This window comes from Genypterus blacodes, unplaced genomic scaffold (genome assembly GCF_046128005.1).
Source record: "Genypterus blacodes isolate CSIRO-AG114 ecotype Tasmania unplaced genomic scaffold, CSIRO-AGI_Gbla_v1 ptg000037l_1, whole genome shotgun sequence".
Classification (NCBI taxonomy): domain Eukaryota; kingdom Metazoa; phylum Chordata; class Actinopteri; order Ophidiiformes; family Ophidiidae; genus Genypterus; species Genypterus blacodes.
Window position 1 is genome coordinate 4,382,501 of NW_027466850.1, and position 19,893 is coordinate 4,402,393.

Genomic DNA, 19,893 nt, shown 5'->3' on the forward strand with positions numbered 1-19,893 from the left:
TAACAATGTCATGATGGAAGGACAATCAAGGTGATTCGGTGCAGCAGGTTGTTTACTTTTATCAGATAAAGTAATGTAAAGAAATTGGAACAATCGCAAAGAGCTGAGCATGAACCCCAGATCACGATGCTCTAACGTTATTTTTTCTCCTTCAATGAAAATAATATCACCAAGCAACAGCAAGCAGCAGGCAGGAAGGAGGAGAAGGGAGTTGGACATTCAAGTTCTCTCAACCTCTCCTGTAGACACTTTAATCAGCTAGCAGTACTTTGTTCAGATCTTCCATCACCCTTCACCTTAATTCAGTCACATGTTTGCTCATTGTATCAGTTACAGATTCCATGCAGTGACACTTTGTTGTGTTGTGCTTTTGGTTTACATCTTAGATGGACTTCTCGGTTACTTGTTTTGGAACCAGGCAGGAGGTGTGATGGAAGAACCTCCGGCAGACAACATCCACTCTTTAACACAAGTATCATGTGTTTATTCTGGCTGTGTGAAAACACAGCCATGCCTTCAAGAGTCCCTCTGGAGAAATATCTGTAGGCCACAATTGTGTAAATGTTACTGATACGGGTGTAATGATGCACAGAAAGAGGTTTTTAGTCTTTCAACTTGGACACATAAATTGTGCATTTATTCAAACACACACTGTCCCTAATTCTTTGTATATTTTTGTTATTGGCTCAAGAATCTGTCCTGCTGATAGGTGGCTGAGCAAATCACCTATCAATCAATAAACTCTTTATTATTTTTATCAGAGTGGTTGTGTATTTCTCTATTTAGATAGTAGGCGGTTAGTTTAACACAAGTTGGTGTTCAGTATTTGTGTGTAGCATGTGAAATGGAGAATGGAAAACAAAGATGTGTCTTTTAATTCTCTGTATGGGAAAGCTATATTAGAGAAAGAGGTAGGAGTGGGAAAGTAGCGAGAGGGCTCATGTTGGTCGAGTTAGTTGGAAGTTTTTTCCCACAGGATGTCAGTGTAGGGACCCATCATATGTGGGCCAAATACAAACAAAAATGTTCCCAAAAAGTTCCATAATGTAGAAACTTCCCTTCTTCTTAAGATAGCCTAAAATCTGGAGTCAGCAAAAATACACCCACACACACGCCCACACACACACTGACATCACAGTGACACTGACTACAAAATCACCTACAGTTCCTCTTAATATAACCAATATATTAATAGATTTCATACTGCATTGTGTCATGATGTAATATTTCTGATAATTATCTATGAAATATATTCTATAATGACATCATGATGGGATCTTATTACAAGAACAATAAGCAGCAGAGTTAAACCCTTTTTGGTTATATAATACTCTACTCAGTACTTACGGTCTAAATGTCACAGAAACTTCACACAAAAAAGAGTGTGTGTGCATGTGTGTGTGTGTGTGTGCCGTACTAGAATATTTTTTCTTAAATGATACACTCAGTATGCAGAGTAAATGAGCTTGTGAGCTGTTGAAGGACTGTATTGTCTCACTGACTGGATTTGGGATTCCATTCACACCAGCAATAAAGATGTATTCAGTTACCAATGATGTATCGACAGAAAAGACACATTCCTGTATCTTGTTCACATCCATTACAGCTCTGCATGCCTCTAACAGGACCTTTTCTGTGTCACTAACCTAAATATTACAGTCTAATGACTGCCTAACCGTCTGTTGTGTGTTAGACGCTCATTCCTGACAGTCATGGTGTTGAAGGGTCATAGCTGTGTGTGTGTGTGAGAGAGAGAGGGAGAGACTGTGAGTGAGCAAGTGAGCAAATGAGCAAGAAAGTGAGTATATGTCTAGATGCATGATGTGTGTGTGTGTGTGTGTGCAGGGTCACCACTACACCCCCGCAAATGAGCCACGACAAATATCTCACTCATCTCACCACAATCAAGACCAGATGGGCTAAGTCAACAGAGTGAACTGTGCATCTATGTGTGTGTGTGTGTGTGTGTGTGAGAGAGAGTGTGAATGTGTGGAGGTAACCAAAGTGTGCATATGTGAGTGTGTGTATTTATTTGTTCATTTGACCCCCTCAGTACTGATGATGTCCAACACCACAGGGCGAAGGAACATGGGTAAGAAAAACATCACATACAACATACATACAAGGACTCACACACACACAGACACACACACTCAAATAAACCAGGTATTATCCCAAACTTCCCTATGTATACTTGACTTAATACATTCAAACTGGCACACACACACACACACACACACAAACTCATTGACACCTTTGGACAATGCAGAGTTCTTAGTTATTTCTAGTCCCCAGAATAAAACCCAATTTAGTCTTGCCAAACTTTATGTGCACTGTCTGACAAATGAAAAATGAAGCAAGGGTCAAAAGCACAAACAAAACGCCACAGAAATCCATCATAATGTGACACAACAAATTGTTTCTACCATTGGTGATTACAGCACCATGTTGGATGTGAAAGGACTCAAACAGCAGGTGTCTTTCTTCTGACGTTTTCACTTTGACTCAGGAGAACACATTGAATCAGAAACAACATGGATGCAGTCAATGTTTCCTCAGAATGTCACCCAGCGAGAATTTTACAGAACACGTCTCCTGGGCAACCACTCTAAGAGCCAAAGTCAGGCAAATGTGTCCAGCATGAAATTTATCACTGATATGATTTTAATATGCCGAAGAGGACGAGGAACTAACCAAGGCTTACTAAGGCTAATCCAATGGCAAAGGAGACAAAATTGGGGAAAAACAGATATTACAGCTGCAGTGTAGGTAATGGCAGGTCGTAAAAGGAGTTATGAAGCACTTGAGACATATTGCTACAGGTCATAACCATAAGCTGTCCTGCGGAGTGACCGTCTGATCCAAGGAATATTGTTTTCATTATGAGCCAAGGGGGATAAATGCTGTTATGTGAAGGAAAACCACAAAAAATGGAAAAATGGAGGGATGGTTTGATTGGATTAGAAATGCAGAGAACAGGCTGTTAAGATGTTAGACAGATATATGCTCCATTTGCAACATAGTGCATACAACAAGGGTCTTTGGTTATCATTTCTGAAGATAAAATGGATTCTAATCAGTGGAAAATAATCAATGGTAGAAAATGTGGGTGGAGAGCTAAAAAGTGGAGAGCTAGTCTATGATTTCTATACACTTTTAATCAGCATCAACACATTCTGAGCTGCCCTCCCCACCACATAACTTCACTTACTGTAAACTATGAAAAATAGAGGGTGCAGGGCATCACCCATCACCATGTTTACAGGCACAGTTTACTCACCTTCCTTGTCTGTGTTGTAATTAAGACAAAAATGTCAGACGCATACATGGATTTTTAATAGGATTCTGCAGTTCTCTGTATAGTGTGTTGTGTAATTGGAGTATAAAGAATGTCCCCCCCACAGAGGAAATGCATGCAGAGACTTGTCTGAATGAATCAATTAACAATCTAGGTCATAGTCTAGGTCAGGTGTAGGTCAACATGGTGTTAGAAGAAAAAGATTTATTGCCTTAATGAGAGTAAAACTGAAATTCTAAAGTGTTGGTCAACACACTGAGCAACATTATCTACCCAGGTGTTGTTTCTAACTTGTTCAGATTGTTACCATCAGGACACAATTTACTGTAGCATAAGATTGTGTAACACCTATTACACACTTTACAGCAATTTAAAGCACTATTTTTATTTTTCCAGTTGCTTCTGTATGTGTTATTGAGATGTAGGCATATGCTGCTGATGCTTGAGCTGCACTGATTTATTTGTTCCATTTTAAAAACCTGTCCATTTTGGGTTGACTGATCAACTCTCATGGAAAAGACAGATGTAGATCACTGCTGTAGACAAGTATGTAACATTACCTGTGTGTTCTAACCTATTAACTAAGGACAATAAATAAAACCTATGTTTTTAAGTATTAATGCCAGCTGTTGTCATAGCGCTCCTCTGTCAGTATGTTTGAACAGATGGTGTGAGATGGACGTCTCTAGATGATGGAGTCATTCACAGAGTTATGATGGACAGCAGGGGAAATTAGTTTGGTAAAATAAGGGGAAGAGAGTGATTGTGGTCTTCGTTGGTTTGGGACTCTGGAGAGGAGAGACAATGAGAGACTGACTGATGGAAAGATGGAGGGGGACTGTGGTCAGAGTGGTTTGGTGAATGGGTTTCCATTTTGGCTTTGCTATTCCTTCCCTCCATCCATAAAAAAATAATAAAGCAGCTTGTGAGACAGTCCTACACATAGAAACACTACAGTCATCTTAAGGCCCATTCACCAAGATTCTGTATGTTAACACTGAGTTTTTTAGCAAAAGCTTTGATAAGTAAGGCAAATGTTAAACACAAGGAGAACGACCCCGTCTGAGCAGATCCTCTGTGGCCTCCAAGATCAGGACAATCAGAGAAGAGAAGAGAATTGGTTCTTTTTAGGTATTTTGTTGATTGAAAGTTTAGAATATGCGAGTAGAGGTGAGAGCTGTGAGGAAGGATGAAGAGATAGAACCAGGGAGAGATTCCAAGTGACTTGTGTCTGAGAGCCAAGTTGACCACAACCCTCCAGAGCTTCTCGGAATCTCGTTCTACTTCTCAGTCACACACTTTGGAGTGTGGCCAAGCACTACAGCCACTGAGGAGCTCAAACATTCCCTTTTTATCACCCCTTAACAACTGAAGTTAAATCTCTCTCTCTCTCTCTCTCTCTCTCTCTCTCTCTCTCTCTCACTCATCTCTGCTTCCTCAGCTCTTCAGGGACTGAGCAGGTAGTCAAAACCAAAACATTGATTTGAATCAGACAAATGAAGGTCTTGCAGGACATCTGAGGACTTTTACAAGGTTTTTTTTGCCTAAATTGAATAGTTTTTAAGAGAAGGAAGTGTGGTAGAAGCTTTATTATAACTGTATCCACCTATACATTTAATATTCATCAAATCAATAATTTATAATTGTAAAACCAAATATATTCATTACTTATATGCCCATAATTCCTTTGGTTATAGATCTACTGAAGTTAAAATGCTATAATAATACTAATACTCTCTCACTTTCCCAAATGTTAAGAATCTCACAATACCGCTCCAGAACACAAAAGAGCCGATTTTGGACCAACTGCTCCATGACGCTATTGGCCAGCTTCTTTCCATCCAGTCAATCTTTGGTTAGGTCTTTTTTTGTTCCCCCCTTTCTTGCCCTTCTCAATCTTAAATCTTTTCTACTCCTCTCTGTCCCCCCTTTGCCCTCATCAGTCCCACAATACCCCCATCCTGTAATTTTCCATGGCAACTGAGATCACACGATGCCAACTCACAGCTACAGAGTGATAAATTACTCTTTAAACAGGCATTTGGGACAAATAGCTATTTTCAAATACGACTTTCTCATTCTCTTTCTCTCGCTCTCTTGCTCTCTCTCTCTCTCTCTCACACACACACAAACACACACAAACACACACACACACACACAGCGTATTTTGTCCCTGTCCAGCTGATAACAGTCTTTCTGCTAACAAATCCAGCAGCCTTTTGACCAGAGGATAAATCTCACTTACAGTTCGAGTCTCTGTTTCCTCCTCTAAGACATTTGTCATTAAATTCATCATGTCTTAATGCATGGTTAGGGACTCCAAGCTGTGACCTCCAACATGCACCGGATCAGTTTTCAGCTGAGTATGAAGCAGCTCAAAATCTGAGGTCATAGTTCTTCAACTGGTAAACATGGGACTGTCCTCTCCCAAGAGGAGTGGGTTGCTGGGTGTCAGGACTCACCATTGGTGACAGAGTGAGGAGGGAGGTGAAATTTTGGATTGGAGTAGAACCTCTGTTCCTTCCTGAAGGGGGTGAAACTAGGAGGGAAGACCTGAAGGGCCCAAATGATGCTCTGCTGTAGTGTGGATAAGCTCCACCGTTTACGTGATGGAAAAGGAAGAAGCAATGTTTGTTTGGTCCACACAGAGACGTGCTGACTGATGGTTTTATCATTTACAGAGAAATTCAAACATCAACAGTGACTTCCAAAACTATGCCTCAGAGATCAGTGAGGGACTTACACATAATCCTCTGTCTCTGTGTTTGTGTATATGTGTGTGTGTGTGTGTGAATTCAATGTTTGTTTAATGTAAGCGGTTATGTGAGTGTAACTCATGGTCATAAAGCTCTCCCATCAACCTCTCATTGAAAGATGTCAAGACAGTTTACATACACAGAACAATGTGTTCACAGCACAACATTCATCAGCTCATCAAGACTTACTTCCTGCTGTTTCTTACTCATTGTTAGTAACTCTGGATGACACCAACTCAATGTCCACATGTTAATTAAAAGGTTCTTAGTCATAGCCATGTGTATGGAGACTGATGCATTTTAAAGCTAAATGTTCCAATTTTTCAATCATTGTGGATCCATGTGTGCTGGATTTGTACCAAGAGCTTTCTTGTTGTGAGCTCTTGTAAGTGCTGCAGCTGCAATCCACTTAACATGACAGAACATAATGAGGACTTTCACTTCCAGAACCCGGATATAAAACCCTTCTTTTTCTCAATCAGACCTACCAATTCTTACTGTGAAGCTTCAGAACACACTATGAAGGCTTTAACTGATACCAACACGCTTTCATTAAATTTAGGAGCCATAACCAAACAAACAAATTAAACATACTGCAAAACTAGAAATGCTAAATGGTTTCAGCCCAAACTGTTTACACGTCCTCTCAGTTGGTTGTTCATATGGAGAAACAGAAAAACTATTAACTCTACAATGTTCAGTATATTGTACTTAACATGTAATTACATGGAGGTGCAGGGTTAAGGCTGCATCTGATTGCGCCAGCAGATTCCATCTGATTAATTATGTGTTATCATAAAGTTAGGATTGAGCTGGAAGTGGATTTTCTGTTTTCTTTGCAATTCAGATGGTGCTGGCGTCCCCCAAACTGAGCCAGAGTGCTTTGACCTGGCTGCTCAGAGGGAAAGAGCAGCGCCAGGCCAAAAGGAGAGATTCCTCTCCTCAGTTCATATAAACAAACATAGAATGGCCAAAGACACGACAACTGAAATATTACTTAAGTCTAAATCCTGAGTAACAGGATTTAAATTTACTCAAGTACTGAAACAGCTCTTCAACAATACTAATAATATCCCAGAAATCAATAAAGTGGAGAATTTTTCTGAAATTTCCCTCTAAAATCAGACAAATTGTACATAATTCTTGGATGGTGATCACACTGAACTATGACCTTGACCATTAATATTTGATCTACTGCCTCACAAATCACGGCAAAGATGCATTCAGGGTGTGATAAACTACAGCCTGTGAGATTTAATATTACATGAATATATCATAATGTGTGCCCCAGTTTCTATAAGTCTCCTCTAAGTAGGAGGGAGAAGATGACTAAAGCAACACTTGGATCATGTGTCAGTGAAAATTTCCACCAAAACAACACAACTGAGGCTATTGTATGTGGGGGGGCACATCAAAGGAAAGGAGGACATATTAGAGAGCCAAGTGTGTGTACAGAGTTTGGTCTGGAATAAACACACGCCCCTGTCTCACCCGGCCTCATCCGTGATTAAACGCTGATTAGTGTCACATGTGTTCACAGCAGACATCTGAAAACACACGCCTGTTCCTGCCAGAACTACACTGTAAAAAGTGAAAAGTTCATCTCAGAAAAGATTCCATGAACAGATTGTTATATTCGATTCAACATAACACAGACATATGTAGACCAAACAAAGATATAGTACAATATTTCCAAAATATTCATTCACATAGTTTGTCTGGTGTGGACAGTTTTGCAGTGTCTTTTCTTTGCTATGTTTAACTGAAACCTCATTTACTTTGGATCAGAGAGCAGTGAACACAATTAAAGCACCAAATATTTATCTCACCACCCCCAGTCCTTGTGCGCTATTTTAGTGTGCATCGCCCTTAAGTAACTTTACACGTCATAAATAAATAGTTCATTGGGATAATATAATGAATGTAACCTTGTCTTATCCATTATCTCATCTCTGATACTACTATAACTGGAGAACGCATGTATGTATGTACATCAATACCCCAGCATGTTTGTGTGGCATTTCAACTAGCACCATTCCTACAATCACCTTCATCGACTGTCAAAAAGAAACAAGAAACGATGAGCTTTCCTTCTCCTTTGTCAGACGGCACTTCCCTGTCAGGCTGGCTTTCACAATAACCATCAACAAAGGTCAGGGTCAAGAGGATGAGAGAGTTGGCATCTACCTTCCTCAGCCTGTTTTGGCTCACGGCTGCTCTGCACAGTGTTCTCCAGGGGAAAGAGCCAGCAGCATGAAAGTCTTCGCGGAAAGCGATGAGGAAGCTTTGCTCGTTTACATTATATGTACTTGCTGGTGCTGGCATTGTCAGAAAGCACGTAGCACTAAGTGGGCTGAGCACTTGATGACAGGTTGAATAATCAACAGTCACAAAAGGCACATATTGGATTACACCAAGAATACAAACACGGCAAACGACATCAGTGATGAAATATCAGTATCCATCTTGCGAGCTGGCAAGCTGTGTGTGTTTGTGTACGTGTGTGTGTTTGACAGAAGTGATGATTGATTTTCACTCATTTAAGCATATATTTAGCCTTCAGCATAAAAAAGAAACACTTTCAGCTTCACTTTGCTCTTAATCATGATAACATAACATAATATTCTTGTTTGAGTTGGCCACCTATCATATCTTGGCAGCTAGTGGGAAAATTCACAAGAAGTCGTTTCATTGATATTTGATTTTCACAATATTTAACGCAATTCAACCAAAGCAATTGAGTGTACAATACAGCAAAACATGAACACAATATATGTGAGGAGTATAGGAAGATGTCCAGATCACACTCAGGACTAATGTTAGCAGATGATGTTCTGATTGTTTCATCAGGCTGTAACCTCCAACCTTGCAATGGGTGTGTTAGGATGGCCTTTAGCGGTTGGACTTAACAGGAAGATTTGAGGCAGAGGTTAGGTAACAACCAAGGGCTTATTTTCTCTAATAATGAAAATAAACATAGCGATAACCAAACATTATCCAAATAAAACAATCCTAAGGCTCTCGGGTAGCATGTGGTCCCAACAGCAGCCTCCTGCGAATGGGAACTTCCAGCCTAATAAAGCCTGCTACTGCCAATGAGTCTCCCCTAGACCCCTGCAGTAATTCATACTTGGTCTCTCCCGGAACCTTAAAAGGGTGCTCGTTTGCCCGAACAACTAGGAGAGGAGACACAAGAGGTGTCTTTTGTCTGAGAACATACTGCAATGCTACCTCCTACTTCTTGATGAAGGACTAATTACATTACATTACAGTACGATCATTTGGCGGACGCTTTTATCCAAAGCGACTTACATTACATTATATTACCACCCTTCGCAGAGGGGGGAGCACTTGAGGGTTCGGTGCCTTGCTCAGGGGCACCTCGGCAGGGACTCGAACCGGCAACCCTCCAGTTCTTAAGCGGAAGCTCTACCCACTCGACTACTGCCTCCTTAAAAGGAAATCGCTGCGAGCAGGGTTCGAACCTGCGCGGGAAGATCCCATTGGATTTCAAGTCCAACGCCTTAACCACTCGGCCATCACAGCTCCCACTAATGACTGAGAACATACTGGAATGTCTTTTCACTCAGTTCAAAATGGTCAGATGACTGACAGGAAGCCATACCCTTGCGCAATCATCAGCAGTCTCTGTGGCGCAATTGGTCAGCGCGTTCGGCTGTTAACCGAAAGGATGGTGGTTCGAGCCCACCCAGGGACGCTCCTTTTCAGTAGAACTTCTGTAATTGCTAATCCTACTACTTGATGAAGTATTAATGACTGACAACATACTGAAATGTCTTTTCACTCAGTTCAAAATGGTCAGATGATTGACAGGAAGCCACAACCCTCTTACAATCATCAGGAGTCTCTGTGGCGCAATTGGTCAGCGCTTTCTGCTGTTAACCGAAAGGATGGTGGTTCGAGCCCACCCAGGGAAGCTCCCTTTCAGTAAAACTTCTGTAATTGCTAATCCTACTTCTTGATGAAGGATTAATGACTGAGAACATACTGAAATGTCTTTTCACTCAGTTCAAAATAGTCAGATGATTGACAGGAAGCCACACCCCATTTTCCATATCACCAGTCTCTGTGGCGCAATTGGTCAGCGTGTTCGGCTGTTAACTGAAAGGATGGTGGTTTGAGCCCACCCAGGGACGCTCCTTTTCAGTAGAACTTCTGTAATAGCTAGACCTAGTTCTTGATGAAGGTACATCCCACTGAGAACATACTGAAATGTCTTTTCACTCAGTTCAAAATGGTCACATGATTGACAGGAAGCCACAACCCTTTTACAATCATCAGCAGTCTCTGTGGCGCAATCGGTCAGCGCGTTCGGCTGTTAACTGAAAGGATGGTGGTTCGAGCCCACCCAGGGACGCTCCGTTTCAGTAGAACTTCTGGAATAGCTAAGCCTAGTTCTTGATGAAGGATTAATAACTGAGAACATACTGAAATGTCTTTTCACTCAGTTCGAAATAGTCAGATGATTGACAGGAAGCCGCACCACTTTTACCACATCACCAGTCTCTGTGGCGCAATTGGTCAGCGCGTTCGGCTGTTAACCGAAAGGATGGTGGTTCGAGCCCACCCAGGGACGCTCCTTTTCAGTAGAACTTCTGTAATTGCTAATCCTACTACTTGATGAAGTATTAATGACTGACAACATACTGAAATGTCTTTTCACTCAGTTCAAAATGGTCAGATGATTGACAGGAAGCCACAACCCTCTTACAATCATCAGGAGTCTCTGTGGCGCAATTGGTCAGCGCTTTCTGCTGTTAACCGAAAGGATGGTGGTTCGAGCCCACCCAGGGAAGCTCCCTTTCAGTAAAACTTCTGTAATTGCTAATCCTACTTCTTGATGAAGGATTAATGACTGAGAACATACTGAAATGTCTTTTCACTCAGTTCAAAATAGTCAGATGATTGACAGGAAGCCACACCCCATTTTCCATATCACCAGTCTCTGTGGCGCAATTGGTCAGCGTGTTCGGCTGTTAACTGAAAGGATGGTGGTTTGAGCCCACCCAGGGACGCTCCTTTTCAGTAGAACTTCTGTAATAGCTAGGCCTAGTTCTTGATGAAGGTACATCCCACTGAGAACATACTGAAATGTCTTTTCACTCAGTTCAAAATGGTCACATGATTGACAGGAAGCCACAACCCTTTTACAATCATCAGCAGTCTCTGTGGCGCAATCGGTCAGCGCGTTCGGCTGTTAACTGAAAGGATGGTGGTTCGAGCCCACCCAGGGACGCTCCGTTTCAGTAGAACTTCTGGAATAGCTAAGCCTAGTTCTTGATGAAGGATTAATAACTGAGAACATACTGAAATGTCTTTTCACTCAGTTCGAAATAGTCAGATGATTGACAGGAAGCCGCACCACTTTTACCACATCACCAGTCTCTGTGGCGCAATTGGTCAGCGCGTTCGGCTGTTAACCGAAAGGATGGTGGTTTGAGCCCACCCAGGGACTGTGCTTTTCAGTAAAACTTCTGTAATTGCTAATCCTACTTCTTAATGAAGGATTAATGACTGAGAACATACTGAAAAGTCTTTTCACTCAGTTCAAAATAGTCAGATGTTTGACAGGAAGCCACACCCCATTTTCCATATCACCAGTCTCTGTGGCGCAATTGGTCAGCGCGTTCGGCTGTTAACCGAAAGGATGGTGGTTCGAGCCCACCCAGGGACGCTCCTTTTCAGTAGAACTTCGGTAATAGCTAAGCCTAGTTCTTGATGAAGGATTAATGACTGAGAACATACTGAAATGTCTTTTCACTCAGTTCAAAATAGTCAGATGATTGACAGGAAGCCACACCCCATTTTCCATATCACCAGTCTCTGTGGCGCAATTGGTCAGCGCGTTCGGCTGTTAACCGAAAGGATGGTGGTTCGAGCCCACCCAGGGACTCTCCTTTTCAGTAGAACTTCTGTAATGGCTAATCCTACTTCTTGATGAAGTATTAATGACTGAGAACATACTGAAAAGTCTTTTCACTCAGTTCAAAATGGTCACATGATTGACAGGAAGCCACAACCCTCTTACAATCATCAGGAGTCTCTGTGGCGCAATCGGTCAGCGCGTTCTGCTGTTAACTGAAAGGATGGTGGTTTGAGCCCCCCCAGGGACGCTCCTTTTCAGTAGAACTTCTGTAATAGCTAAGCCTAGTTCCTGATGAAGGTACATCTGACTGAGAACATACTGAAATGTCTTTTCACTCAGTTCAAAATGGTCAGATGATTGACAGGAAGCCACACCCCATTTTCCATATCACCAGTCTCTGTGGCGCAATTGGTCAGCGTGTTCGGCTGTTAACTGAAAGGATGGTGGTTTGAGCCCACCCAGGGACGCTCCTTTTCAGTAGAACTTCTGTAATAGCTAAGCCTAGTTCTTGATGAAGGATTAATGACTGAGAACATACTGAAAAGTCTTTTCACTCAGTTCAAAATAGTCAGATGTTTGACAGGAAGCCACACCCCATTTCCATATCACCAGTCTCTGTGGCGCAATTGGTCAGCGCGTTCGGCTGTTAACCGAAAGGATGGTGGTTTGAGCCCACCCAGGGACGCTCCTTTTCAGTAGAACTTCTGGAATAGCTAAGCCTAGTTCTTGATGAAGGATTAATGACTGAGAACATACTGAAAATTCTTTTCACTCAGTTCAAAATAGTCAGATGATTGACAGGAAGCCGCACCACTTTTACCACATCACCAGTCTCTGTGGCGCAATTGGTCAGCGTGTTTGGCTGTTAACCGAAAGGATGGTGGTTCGAGCCCACCCAGGGACGCTCCTTTTCAGTAGAACTTCTGGAATAGCTAAGCCTAGTTCTTGATGAAGGATTAATGACTGAGAACATACTGAAAAGTCTTTTCACTCAGTTCAAAATAGTCAGATGATTGACAGGAAGCCGCACCACTTTTACCACATCACCAGTCTCTGTGGCGCAATTGGTCAGCGTGTTTGGCTGTTTACCGAAAGGATGGTGGTTCGAGCCCACCCAGGGACGCTCCTTTTCAGTAGAACTTCGGTAATAGCTAAGCCTAGTTCTTGATGAAGGATTAATGACTGAGAACATACTGAAATGTCTTTTCACTCAGTTCAAAATAGTCAGATGATTGACAGGAAGCCACACCCCATTTTCCATATCACCAGTCTCTGTGGCGCAATTGGTCAGCGTGTTCGGCTGTTAACCGAAAGGATGGTGGTTCGAGCCCATTCAGGGACGCTCCTTTTCAGTAGAACTTCTGGAATAGCTAAGCCTAGTTCTTGATGAAGGATTAATGACTGAGAACATACTGAAATGTCTTTTCACTCAGTTCAAAATAGTCAGATGATTGACAGGAAGCCACACCCCATTTTCCATATCACCAGTCTCTGTGGCGCAATTGGTCAGCGCGTTCGGCTGTTAACCGAAAGGATGGTGGTTTGGAGCCCACCCAGGGACGCTCCTTTTCAGTAGAACTTCTGTAATTGCTAATCCTACTACTTGATGAAGTATTAATGACTGACAACATACTGAAATGTCTTTTCACTCAGTTCAAAATGGTCAGATGATTGACAGGAAGCCACAACCCTCTTACAATCATCAGGAGTCTCTGTGGCGCAATCGGTCAGCGCTTTCTGCTGTTAACCGAAAGGATGGTGGTTCGAGCCCACCCAGGGAAGCTCCTTTTCAGTAAAACTTCTGTAATTGCTAATCCTACTTCTTAATGAAGGATTAATGACTGAGAACATACTGAAATGTCTTTTCACTCAGTTCAAAATAGTCAGATGATTGACAGGAAGCCACACCCCATTTTCCATATCACCAGTCTCTGTGGCGCAATTGGTCAGCGCGTTCGGCTGTTAACCGAAAGGATGGTGGTTCGAGCCCACCCAGGGACGCTCCTTTTCAGTAGAACTTCGGTAATAGCTAAGCCTAGTTCTTGATGAAGGATTAATGACTGAGAACATACTGAAATGTCTTTTCACTCAGTTCAAAATAGTCAGATGTTTGACAGGAAGCCACACCCCATTTTCCATATCACCAGTCTCTGTGGCGCAATTGGTCAGCGCGTTCGGCTGTTAACCGAAAGGATGGTGGTTCGAGCCCACCCAGGGACGCTCCTTTTCAGTAGAACTTCTGTAATTGCTAATCCTACTACTTGATGAAGTATTAATGACTGACAACATACTGAAATGTCTTTTCACTCAGTTCAAAATGGTCACATGATTGACAGGAAGCCACAACCCTCTTACAATTATCAGCAGTCTCTGTGGCGCAATCGGTCAGCGCGTTCGGCTGTTAACCGAAAGGATGGTGGTTCGAGCCCACCCAGGGACGCTCCTTTTCAGTAGAACTTCTGGAATAGCTAAGCCTAGTTCTTGATGAAGGATTAATGACTGAGAACATACTGAAAAGTCTTTTCACTCAGTTCAAAATAGTCAGATGTTTGACAGGAAGCCACACCCCATTTTCCATATCACCAGTCTCTGTGGCGCAATTGGTCAGCGCGTTCGGCTGTTTACCGAAAGGATGGTGGTTCGAGCCCACCCAGGGACGCTCCTTTTCAGTAGAACTTCGGTAATAGCTAAGCCTAGTTCCTGATGAAGGTACATCTGACTGAGAACATACTGAAATGTCTTTTCACTCAGTTCAAAATGGTCACATGATTGACAGGAAGCCACAACTCTTTTACAATCATCAGCAGTTTCTGTGGCGCAATTGGTCAGCGCGTTCGGCTGTTAACCGAAAGGATGGTGGTTCGAGCCCACCCAGGGACTCTCCTTTTCAGTCGAACTTCTGTAATGGCTAATCCTACTTCTTGATGAAGGATTAATGACTGAGAACATACTGAAAAGTCTTTTCACTCAGTTCAAAATGGTCACATGATTGACAGGAAGCCACAACCCTCTTACAATCGTCAGGAGTCTCTGTGGTGCAATCGGTCAGCGCGTTCTGCTGTTAACTGAAAGGATGGTGGTTTGAGCCCCCCCAGGGACGCTCCTTTTCAGTAGAACTTCTGTAATAGCTAAGCCTAGTTCCTGATGAAGGTACATCTGACTGAGAACATACTGAAATGTCTTTTCACTCAGTTCAAAATGGTCAGATGATTGACAGGAAGCCACACCCCATTTTCCATATCACCAGTCTCTGTGGCGCAATTGGTCAGCGTGTTCGGCTGTTAACTGAAAGGATGGTGGTTTGAGCCCACCCAGGGACGCTCCTTTTCAGTAGAACTTCTGTAATAGCTAAGCCTAGTTCTTGATGAAGGATTAATGACTGAGAACATACTGAAAAGTATTTTCACTCAGTTCAAAATAGTCAGATGTTTGACAGGAAGCCACACCCCATTTTCCATATCAACAGTCTCTGTGGCGCAATTGGTCAGCGCGTTCGGCTGTTAACCGAAAGGATGGTGGTTCGAGCCCACCCAGGGACGCTCCTTTTCAGTAGAACTTCTGTAATAGCTAAGCCTAGTTCCTGATGAAGGTACATCTGACTGAGAACATACTGAAAAGTCTTTTCACTCAGTTCAAAATAGTCAGATGTTTGACAGGAAGCCACACCCCATTTTCCATATCACCAGTCTCTGTGGCGCAATTGGTCAGCGCGTTCGGCTGTTAACCGAAAGGATGGTGGTTTGAGCCCACCCAGGGACGCTCCTTTTCAGTAGAACATCTGGAATAGCTAAGCCTAGTTCTTGATGAAGGATTAATGACTGAGAACATACTGAAAATTCTTTTCACTCAGTTCAAAATAGTCAGATGATTGACAGGAAGCCGCACCACTTTTACCACATCACCAGTCTCTGTGGCGCAATTGGTCAGCGTGTTTGGCTGTTAACCGAAAGGATGGTGGTTCGAGCCCACCCAGGGACGCTCCTTTTCAGTAGAACTTCTGTAATAGCTAAGCCTAGTTCTTGATGAAGGATTAATGACTGAGAACATACTGAAATGTCTTTTCACTCAGTTCAAAATAGTCAGATGTTTGACAGGAAGCCACACCCCATTTTCCATATCACCAGTCTCTGTGGCGCAATTGGTCAGCGCGTTCGGCTGTTAACCGAAAGGATGGTGGTTCGAGCCCACCCAGGGACGCTCCTTTTCAGTAGAACTTCTGTAATAGCTAAGCCTAGTTCTTGATGAAGGATTAATGACTGAGAACATACTGAAATGTCTTTTCACTCAGTTCAAAATAGTCAGATGATTGACAGGAAGCCACACCCCATTTTCCATATCAGCAGTCTCTGTGGCGCAATTGGTCAGCGCGTTCGGCTGTTAACCGAAAGGATGGTGGTTCGAGCCCACCCAGGGACGCTCCTTTTCAGTAGAACTTCTGTAATTGCTAATCCTACTACTTGATGAAGTATTAATGACTGACAACATACTGAAATGTCTTTTCACTCAGTTCAAAATGGTCACATGATTGACAGGGAGCCACAACCCTCTTACAATCATCAGGAGTCTCTGTGGCGCAATCGGTCAGCGCTTTCTGCTGTTAACCGAAAGGATGGTGGTTCGAGCCCACCCAGGGACGCTCCTTTTCAGTAGAACTTCTGGAATAGCTAAGCCTAGTTCTTGATGAAGGATTAATGACTGAGAACATACTGAAAAGTCTTTTCACTCAGTTCAAAATAGTCAGATGTTTGACAGGAAGCCACACCCCATTTTCCATATCACCAGTCTCTGTGGCGCAATTGGTCAGCGCGTTCGGCTGTTAACCGAAAGGATGGTGGTTCGAGCCCACCCAGGGACGCTCCTTTTCAGTAGAACTTCTGTAATAGCTAAGCCTAGTTCCTGATGAAGGTACATCTGACTGAGAACATACTGAAATGTCTTTTCACTCAGTTCAAAATGGTCACATGATTGACAGGAAGCCACAACTCTTTTACAATCATCAGCAGTTTCTGTGGCGCAATTGGTCAGCGCGTTCGGCTGTTAACCGAAAGGATGGTGGTTTGAGCCCACCCAGGGACGCTCCTTTTCAGTAGAACTTCTGGAATAGCTAAGCCTAGTTCTTGATGAAGGATTAATGACTGAGAACATACTGAAAAGTCTTTTCACTCAGTTCAAAATAGTCAGATGATTGACAGGAAGCCGCACCACTTTTACCACATCACCAGTCTCTGTGGCGCAATTGGTCAGCGTGTTTGGATGTTTACCGAAAGGATGGTGGTTCGAGCCCACCCAGGGACGCTCCTTTTCAGTAGAACTTCGGTAATAGCTAAGCCTAGTTCTTGATGAAGGATTAATGACTGAGAACATACTGAAATGTCTTTTTACTCAGTTCAAAATAGTCAGATGATTGACAGGAAGCCACACCCCATTTTCCATATCACCAGTCTCTGTGGCGCAATTGGTCAGCGTGTTCGGCTGTTAACCGAAAGGATGGTGGTTCGAGCCCACCCAGGGACGCTCCTTTTCAGTAGAACTTCGGTAATAGCTAAGCCTAGTTCTTGATGAAGGATTAATGACTGAGAACATACTGAAATGTCTTTTCACTCAGTTCAAAATAGTCAGATGATTGACAGGAAGCCACACCCCATTTTCCATATCACCAGTCTCTGTGGCGCAATTGGTCAGCGCGTTCGGCTGTTAACCGAAAGGATGGTGGTTCGAGCCCACCCAGGGACGCTCCTTTTCAGTAGAACTTCTGTAATTGCTAATCCTACTACTTGATGAAGTATTAATGACTGACAACATACTGAAATGTCTTTTCACTCAGTTCAAAATGGTCAGATGATTGACAGGAAGCCACAACCCTCTTACAATCATCAGGAGTCTCTGTGGCGCAATCGGTCAGCGCTTTCTGCTGTTAACCGAAAGGATGGTGGTTCGAGCCCACCCAGGGAAGCTCCTTTTCAGTAAAACTTCTGTAATTGCTAATCCTACTTCTTAATGAAGGATTAATGACTGAGAACATACTGAAATGTCTTTTCACTCAGTTCAAAATAGTCAGATGATTGACAGGAAGCCACACCCCATTTTCCATATCACCAGTCTCTGTGGCGCAATTGGTCAGCGTGTTCGGCTGTTAACTGAAAGGATGGTGGTTTGAGCCCACCCAGGGACGCTCCTTTTCAGTAGAACTTCTGTAATAGCTAAGCCTAGTTCTTGATGAAGGTACATCCCACTGAGAACATACTGAAATGTCTTTTCACTCAGTTCAAAATGGTCACATGATTGACAGGAAGCCACAACCCTTTTACAATCATCAGCAGTCTCTGTGGCGCAATCGGTCAGCGCGTTCGGCTGTTAACTGAAATGATGGTGGTTCGAGCCCACCCAGGGACGCTCCTTTTCAGTAGAACTTCTGGAATAGCTAAGCCTAGTTCCTGATGAAGGATTAATAACGGAGAACATACTGAAAAGTCTTTTCACTCAGTTCAAAATAGTCAGATGTTTGACAGGAAGCCGCACCACTTTCACCACATCACCAGTCTCTGTGGCGCAATTGGTCAGCGCGTTCGGCTGTTAACCGAAAGGATGGTGGTTTGAGCCCACCCAGGGACTGTGCTTTTCAGTAAAACTTCTGTAATTGCTAATCCTACTTCTTAATGAAGGATTAATGACTGAGAACATACTGAAATGTCTTTTCACTCAGTTCAAAATAGTCAGATGTTTGACAGGAAGCCACACCCCATTTTCCATATCACCAGTCTCTGTGGCGCAATTGGTCAGCGCGTTCGGCTGTTAACCGAAAGGATGGTGGTTCGAGCCCACCCAGGGACGCTCCTTTTCAGTAGAACTTCGGTAATAGCTAAGCCTAGTTCTTGATGAAGGATTAATGACTGAGAACATACTGAAATGTCTTTTCACTCAGTTCAAAATAGTCAGATGATTGACAGGAAGCCACACCCGATTTTCCATATCACCAGTCTCTGTGGCGCAATTGGTCAGCGCGTTCGGCTGTTAACCGAAAGGATGGTGGTTCGAGCCCACCCAGGGACTCTCCTTTTCAGTCGAACTTCTGTAATGGCTAATCCTACTTCTTGATGAAGGATTAATGACTGAGAACATACTGAAAAGTCTTTTCACTCAGTTCAAAATGGTCACATGATTGACAGGAAGCCACAACCCTCTTACAATCGTCAGGAGTCTCTGTGGCGCAATCGGTCAGCGCGTTCTGCTGTTAACTGAAAGGATGGTGGTTTGAGCCCCCCCAGGGACGCTCCTTTTCAGTAGAACTTCTGTAATAGCTAAGCCTAGTTCCTGATGAAGGTACATCTGACTGAGAACATACTGAAATGTCTTTTCACTCAGTTCAAAATGGTCAGATGATTGACAGGAAGCCACACCCCATTTTCCATATCACCAGTCTCTGTGGCGCAATTGGTCAGCGTGTTCGGCTGTTAACTGAAAGGATGGTGGTTTGAGCCCACCCAGGGACGCTCCTTTTCAGTAGAACTTCTGTAATAGCTAAGCCTAGTTCTTGATGAAGGTACATCCCACTGAGAACATACTGAAATGTCTTTTCACTCAGTTCAAAATGGTCACATGATTGACAGGAAGCCGCAACACTTTTCCCACATCACCAGTCTCTGTGGCGCAATTGGTCAAGCGTTCGGCTGTTAACCGAAAGGATGGCGATTCGAGCCCACCCAAGGATGCTCCTTTTCAGTAAAACTTCTGTAATTGCTGATCCTACTTCTTGAAGGATTAATGATGAGAACATACTGAAATGTCTTTTCACTCAGTTCAAAATGGTCAGATGATTGACAGGAAGCCACAACCATTTTACAATCACGAGCAGTCTCTGTGGCGCAATCGGTCAGCGCATTCGGCTGTTAACCGAAAGGATGGTGGTTTGAGCCCACCCAGGGACGCTCCTTTTCAGTAGAACTTCTCAAATA

General features: G+C 43.1%; 1 protein-coding gene and 46 non-coding genes across 47 annotated transcripts in view; 45 read left to right on the plus strand and 2 right to left on the minus strand.

Annotated features, from left to right (window-relative positions):
• angpt4 (angiopoietin 4) overlaps positions 1-19,893 on the minus strand; it is a 42,913-nt gene that overhangs the window by 12,527 nt on the left and 10,493 nt on the right. The gene's annotated exons all lie outside the window — the stretch shown is intronic.
• Positions 9,519-9,600, minus strand: trnas-uga (transfer RNA serine (anticodon UGA)). Its single transcript has one exon. It is a non-coding gene; the product is annotated as a tRNA-Ser (tRNA).
• On the plus strand, positions 9,699-9,772 carry trnan-guu (transfer RNA asparagine (anticodon GUU)). The gene has a single exon. It is a non-coding gene; the product is annotated as a tRNA-Asn (tRNA).
• On the plus strand, positions 9,919-9,992 carry trnan-guu (transfer RNA asparagine (anticodon GUU)). The gene has a single exon. It is a non-coding gene; the product is annotated as a tRNA-Asn (tRNA).
• trnan-guu (transfer RNA asparagine (anticodon GUU)) lies at positions 10,138-10,211 on the plus strand. Its single transcript has one exon. It is a non-coding gene; the product is annotated as a tRNA-Asn (tRNA).
• trnan-guu (transfer RNA asparagine (anticodon GUU)) lies at positions 10,359-10,432 on the plus strand. The gene has a single exon. It is a non-coding gene; the product is annotated as a tRNA-Asn (tRNA).
• Positions 10,578-10,651, plus strand: trnan-guu (transfer RNA asparagine (anticodon GUU)). The gene has a single exon. It is a non-coding gene; the product is annotated as a tRNA-Asn (tRNA).
• Positions 10,798-10,871, plus strand: trnan-guu (transfer RNA asparagine (anticodon GUU)). Its single transcript has one exon. It is a non-coding gene; the product is annotated as a tRNA-Asn (tRNA).
• On the plus strand, positions 11,017-11,090 carry trnan-guu (transfer RNA asparagine (anticodon GUU)). The gene has a single exon. It is a non-coding gene; the product is annotated as a tRNA-Asn (tRNA).
• Positions 11,238-11,311, plus strand: trnan-guu (transfer RNA asparagine (anticodon GUU)). The gene has a single exon. It is a non-coding gene; the product is annotated as a tRNA-Asn (tRNA).
• On the plus strand, positions 11,457-11,530 carry trnan-guu (transfer RNA asparagine (anticodon GUU)). The gene has a single exon. It is a non-coding gene; the product is annotated as a tRNA-Asn (tRNA).
• trnan-guu (transfer RNA asparagine (anticodon GUU)) lies at positions 11,676-11,749 on the plus strand. Its single transcript has one exon. It is a non-coding gene; the product is annotated as a tRNA-Asn (tRNA).
• Positions 11,895-11,968, plus strand: trnan-guu (transfer RNA asparagine (anticodon GUU)). Its single transcript has one exon. It is a non-coding gene; the product is annotated as a tRNA-Asn (tRNA).
• On the plus strand, positions 12,115-12,188 carry trnan-guu (transfer RNA asparagine (anticodon GUU)). The gene has a single exon. It is a non-coding gene; the product is annotated as a tRNA-Asn (tRNA).
• On the plus strand, positions 12,335-12,408 carry trnan-guu (transfer RNA asparagine (anticodon GUU)). Its single transcript has one exon. It is a non-coding gene; the product is annotated as a tRNA-Asn (tRNA).
• trnan-guu (transfer RNA asparagine (anticodon GUU)) lies at positions 12,553-12,626 on the plus strand. The gene has a single exon. It is a non-coding gene; the product is annotated as a tRNA-Asn (tRNA).
• Positions 12,772-12,845, plus strand: trnan-guu (transfer RNA asparagine (anticodon GUU)). Its single transcript has one exon. It is a non-coding gene; the product is annotated as a tRNA-Asn (tRNA).
• On the plus strand, positions 12,991-13,064 carry trnan-guu (transfer RNA asparagine (anticodon GUU)). Its single transcript has one exon. It is a non-coding gene; the product is annotated as a tRNA-Asn (tRNA).
• trnan-guu (transfer RNA asparagine (anticodon GUU)) lies at positions 13,210-13,283 on the plus strand. Its single transcript has one exon. It is a non-coding gene; the product is annotated as a tRNA-Asn (tRNA).
• Positions 13,429-13,503, plus strand: trnan-guu (transfer RNA asparagine (anticodon GUU)). The gene has a single exon. It is a non-coding gene; the product is annotated as a tRNA-Asn (tRNA).
• trnan-guu (transfer RNA asparagine (anticodon GUU)) lies at positions 13,650-13,723 on the plus strand. Its single transcript has one exon. It is a non-coding gene; the product is annotated as a tRNA-Asn (tRNA).
• Positions 13,869-13,942, plus strand: trnan-guu (transfer RNA asparagine (anticodon GUU)). The gene has a single exon. It is a non-coding gene; the product is annotated as a tRNA-Asn (tRNA).
• On the plus strand, positions 14,088-14,161 carry trnan-guu (transfer RNA asparagine (anticodon GUU)). The gene has a single exon. It is a non-coding gene; the product is annotated as a tRNA-Asn (tRNA).
• trnan-guu (transfer RNA asparagine (anticodon GUU)) lies at positions 14,308-14,381 on the plus strand. Its single transcript has one exon. It is a non-coding gene; the product is annotated as a tRNA-Asn (tRNA).
• trnan-guu (transfer RNA asparagine (anticodon GUU)) lies at positions 14,527-14,600 on the plus strand. The gene has a single exon. It is a non-coding gene; the product is annotated as a tRNA-Asn (tRNA).
• On the plus strand, positions 14,748-14,821 carry trnan-guu (transfer RNA asparagine (anticodon GUU)). Its single transcript has one exon. It is a non-coding gene; the product is annotated as a tRNA-Asn (tRNA).
• Positions 15,188-15,261, plus strand: trnan-guu (transfer RNA asparagine (anticodon GUU)). Its single transcript has one exon. It is a non-coding gene; the product is annotated as a tRNA-Asn (tRNA).
• trnan-guu (transfer RNA asparagine (anticodon GUU)) lies at positions 15,407-15,480 on the plus strand. The gene has a single exon. It is a non-coding gene; the product is annotated as a tRNA-Asn (tRNA).
• Positions 15,627-15,700, plus strand: trnan-guu (transfer RNA asparagine (anticodon GUU)). Its single transcript has one exon. It is a non-coding gene; the product is annotated as a tRNA-Asn (tRNA).
• trnan-guu (transfer RNA asparagine (anticodon GUU)) lies at positions 15,846-15,919 on the plus strand. The gene has a single exon. It is a non-coding gene; the product is annotated as a tRNA-Asn (tRNA).
• On the plus strand, positions 16,065-16,138 carry trnan-guu (transfer RNA asparagine (anticodon GUU)). The gene has a single exon. It is a non-coding gene; the product is annotated as a tRNA-Asn (tRNA).
• On the plus strand, positions 16,284-16,357 carry trnan-guu (transfer RNA asparagine (anticodon GUU)). Its single transcript has one exon. It is a non-coding gene; the product is annotated as a tRNA-Asn (tRNA).
• Positions 16,504-16,577, plus strand: trnan-guu (transfer RNA asparagine (anticodon GUU)). The gene has a single exon. It is a non-coding gene; the product is annotated as a tRNA-Asn (tRNA).
• On the plus strand, positions 16,723-16,796 carry trnan-guu (transfer RNA asparagine (anticodon GUU)). Its single transcript has one exon. It is a non-coding gene; the product is annotated as a tRNA-Asn (tRNA).
• Positions 16,944-17,017, plus strand: trnan-guu (transfer RNA asparagine (anticodon GUU)). Its single transcript has one exon. It is a non-coding gene; the product is annotated as a tRNA-Asn (tRNA).
• Positions 17,163-17,236, plus strand: trnan-guu (transfer RNA asparagine (anticodon GUU)). The gene has a single exon. It is a non-coding gene; the product is annotated as a tRNA-Asn (tRNA).
• trnan-guu (transfer RNA asparagine (anticodon GUU)) lies at positions 17,382-17,455 on the plus strand. Its single transcript has one exon. It is a non-coding gene; the product is annotated as a tRNA-Asn (tRNA).
• On the plus strand, positions 17,601-17,674 carry trnan-guu (transfer RNA asparagine (anticodon GUU)). Its single transcript has one exon. It is a non-coding gene; the product is annotated as a tRNA-Asn (tRNA).
• trnan-guu (transfer RNA asparagine (anticodon GUU)) lies at positions 17,821-17,894 on the plus strand. Its single transcript has one exon. It is a non-coding gene; the product is annotated as a tRNA-Asn (tRNA).
• Positions 18,040-18,113, plus strand: trnan-guu (transfer RNA asparagine (anticodon GUU)). The gene has a single exon. It is a non-coding gene; the product is annotated as a tRNA-Asn (tRNA).
• On the plus strand, positions 18,261-18,334 carry trnan-guu (transfer RNA asparagine (anticodon GUU)). The gene has a single exon. It is a non-coding gene; the product is annotated as a tRNA-Asn (tRNA).
• On the plus strand, positions 18,480-18,553 carry trnan-guu (transfer RNA asparagine (anticodon GUU)). The gene has a single exon. It is a non-coding gene; the product is annotated as a tRNA-Asn (tRNA).
• Positions 18,699-18,772, plus strand: trnan-guu (transfer RNA asparagine (anticodon GUU)). The gene has a single exon. It is a non-coding gene; the product is annotated as a tRNA-Asn (tRNA).
• trnan-guu (transfer RNA asparagine (anticodon GUU)) lies at positions 18,918-18,991 on the plus strand. The gene has a single exon. It is a non-coding gene; the product is annotated as a tRNA-Asn (tRNA).
• Positions 19,138-19,211, plus strand: trnan-guu (transfer RNA asparagine (anticodon GUU)). The gene has a single exon. It is a non-coding gene; the product is annotated as a tRNA-Asn (tRNA).
• Positions 19,358-19,431, plus strand: trnan-guu (transfer RNA asparagine (anticodon GUU)). The gene has a single exon. It is a non-coding gene; the product is annotated as a tRNA-Asn (tRNA).
• On the plus strand, positions 19,793-19,866 carry trnan-guu (transfer RNA asparagine (anticodon GUU)). Its single transcript has one exon. It is a non-coding gene; the product is annotated as a tRNA-Asn (tRNA).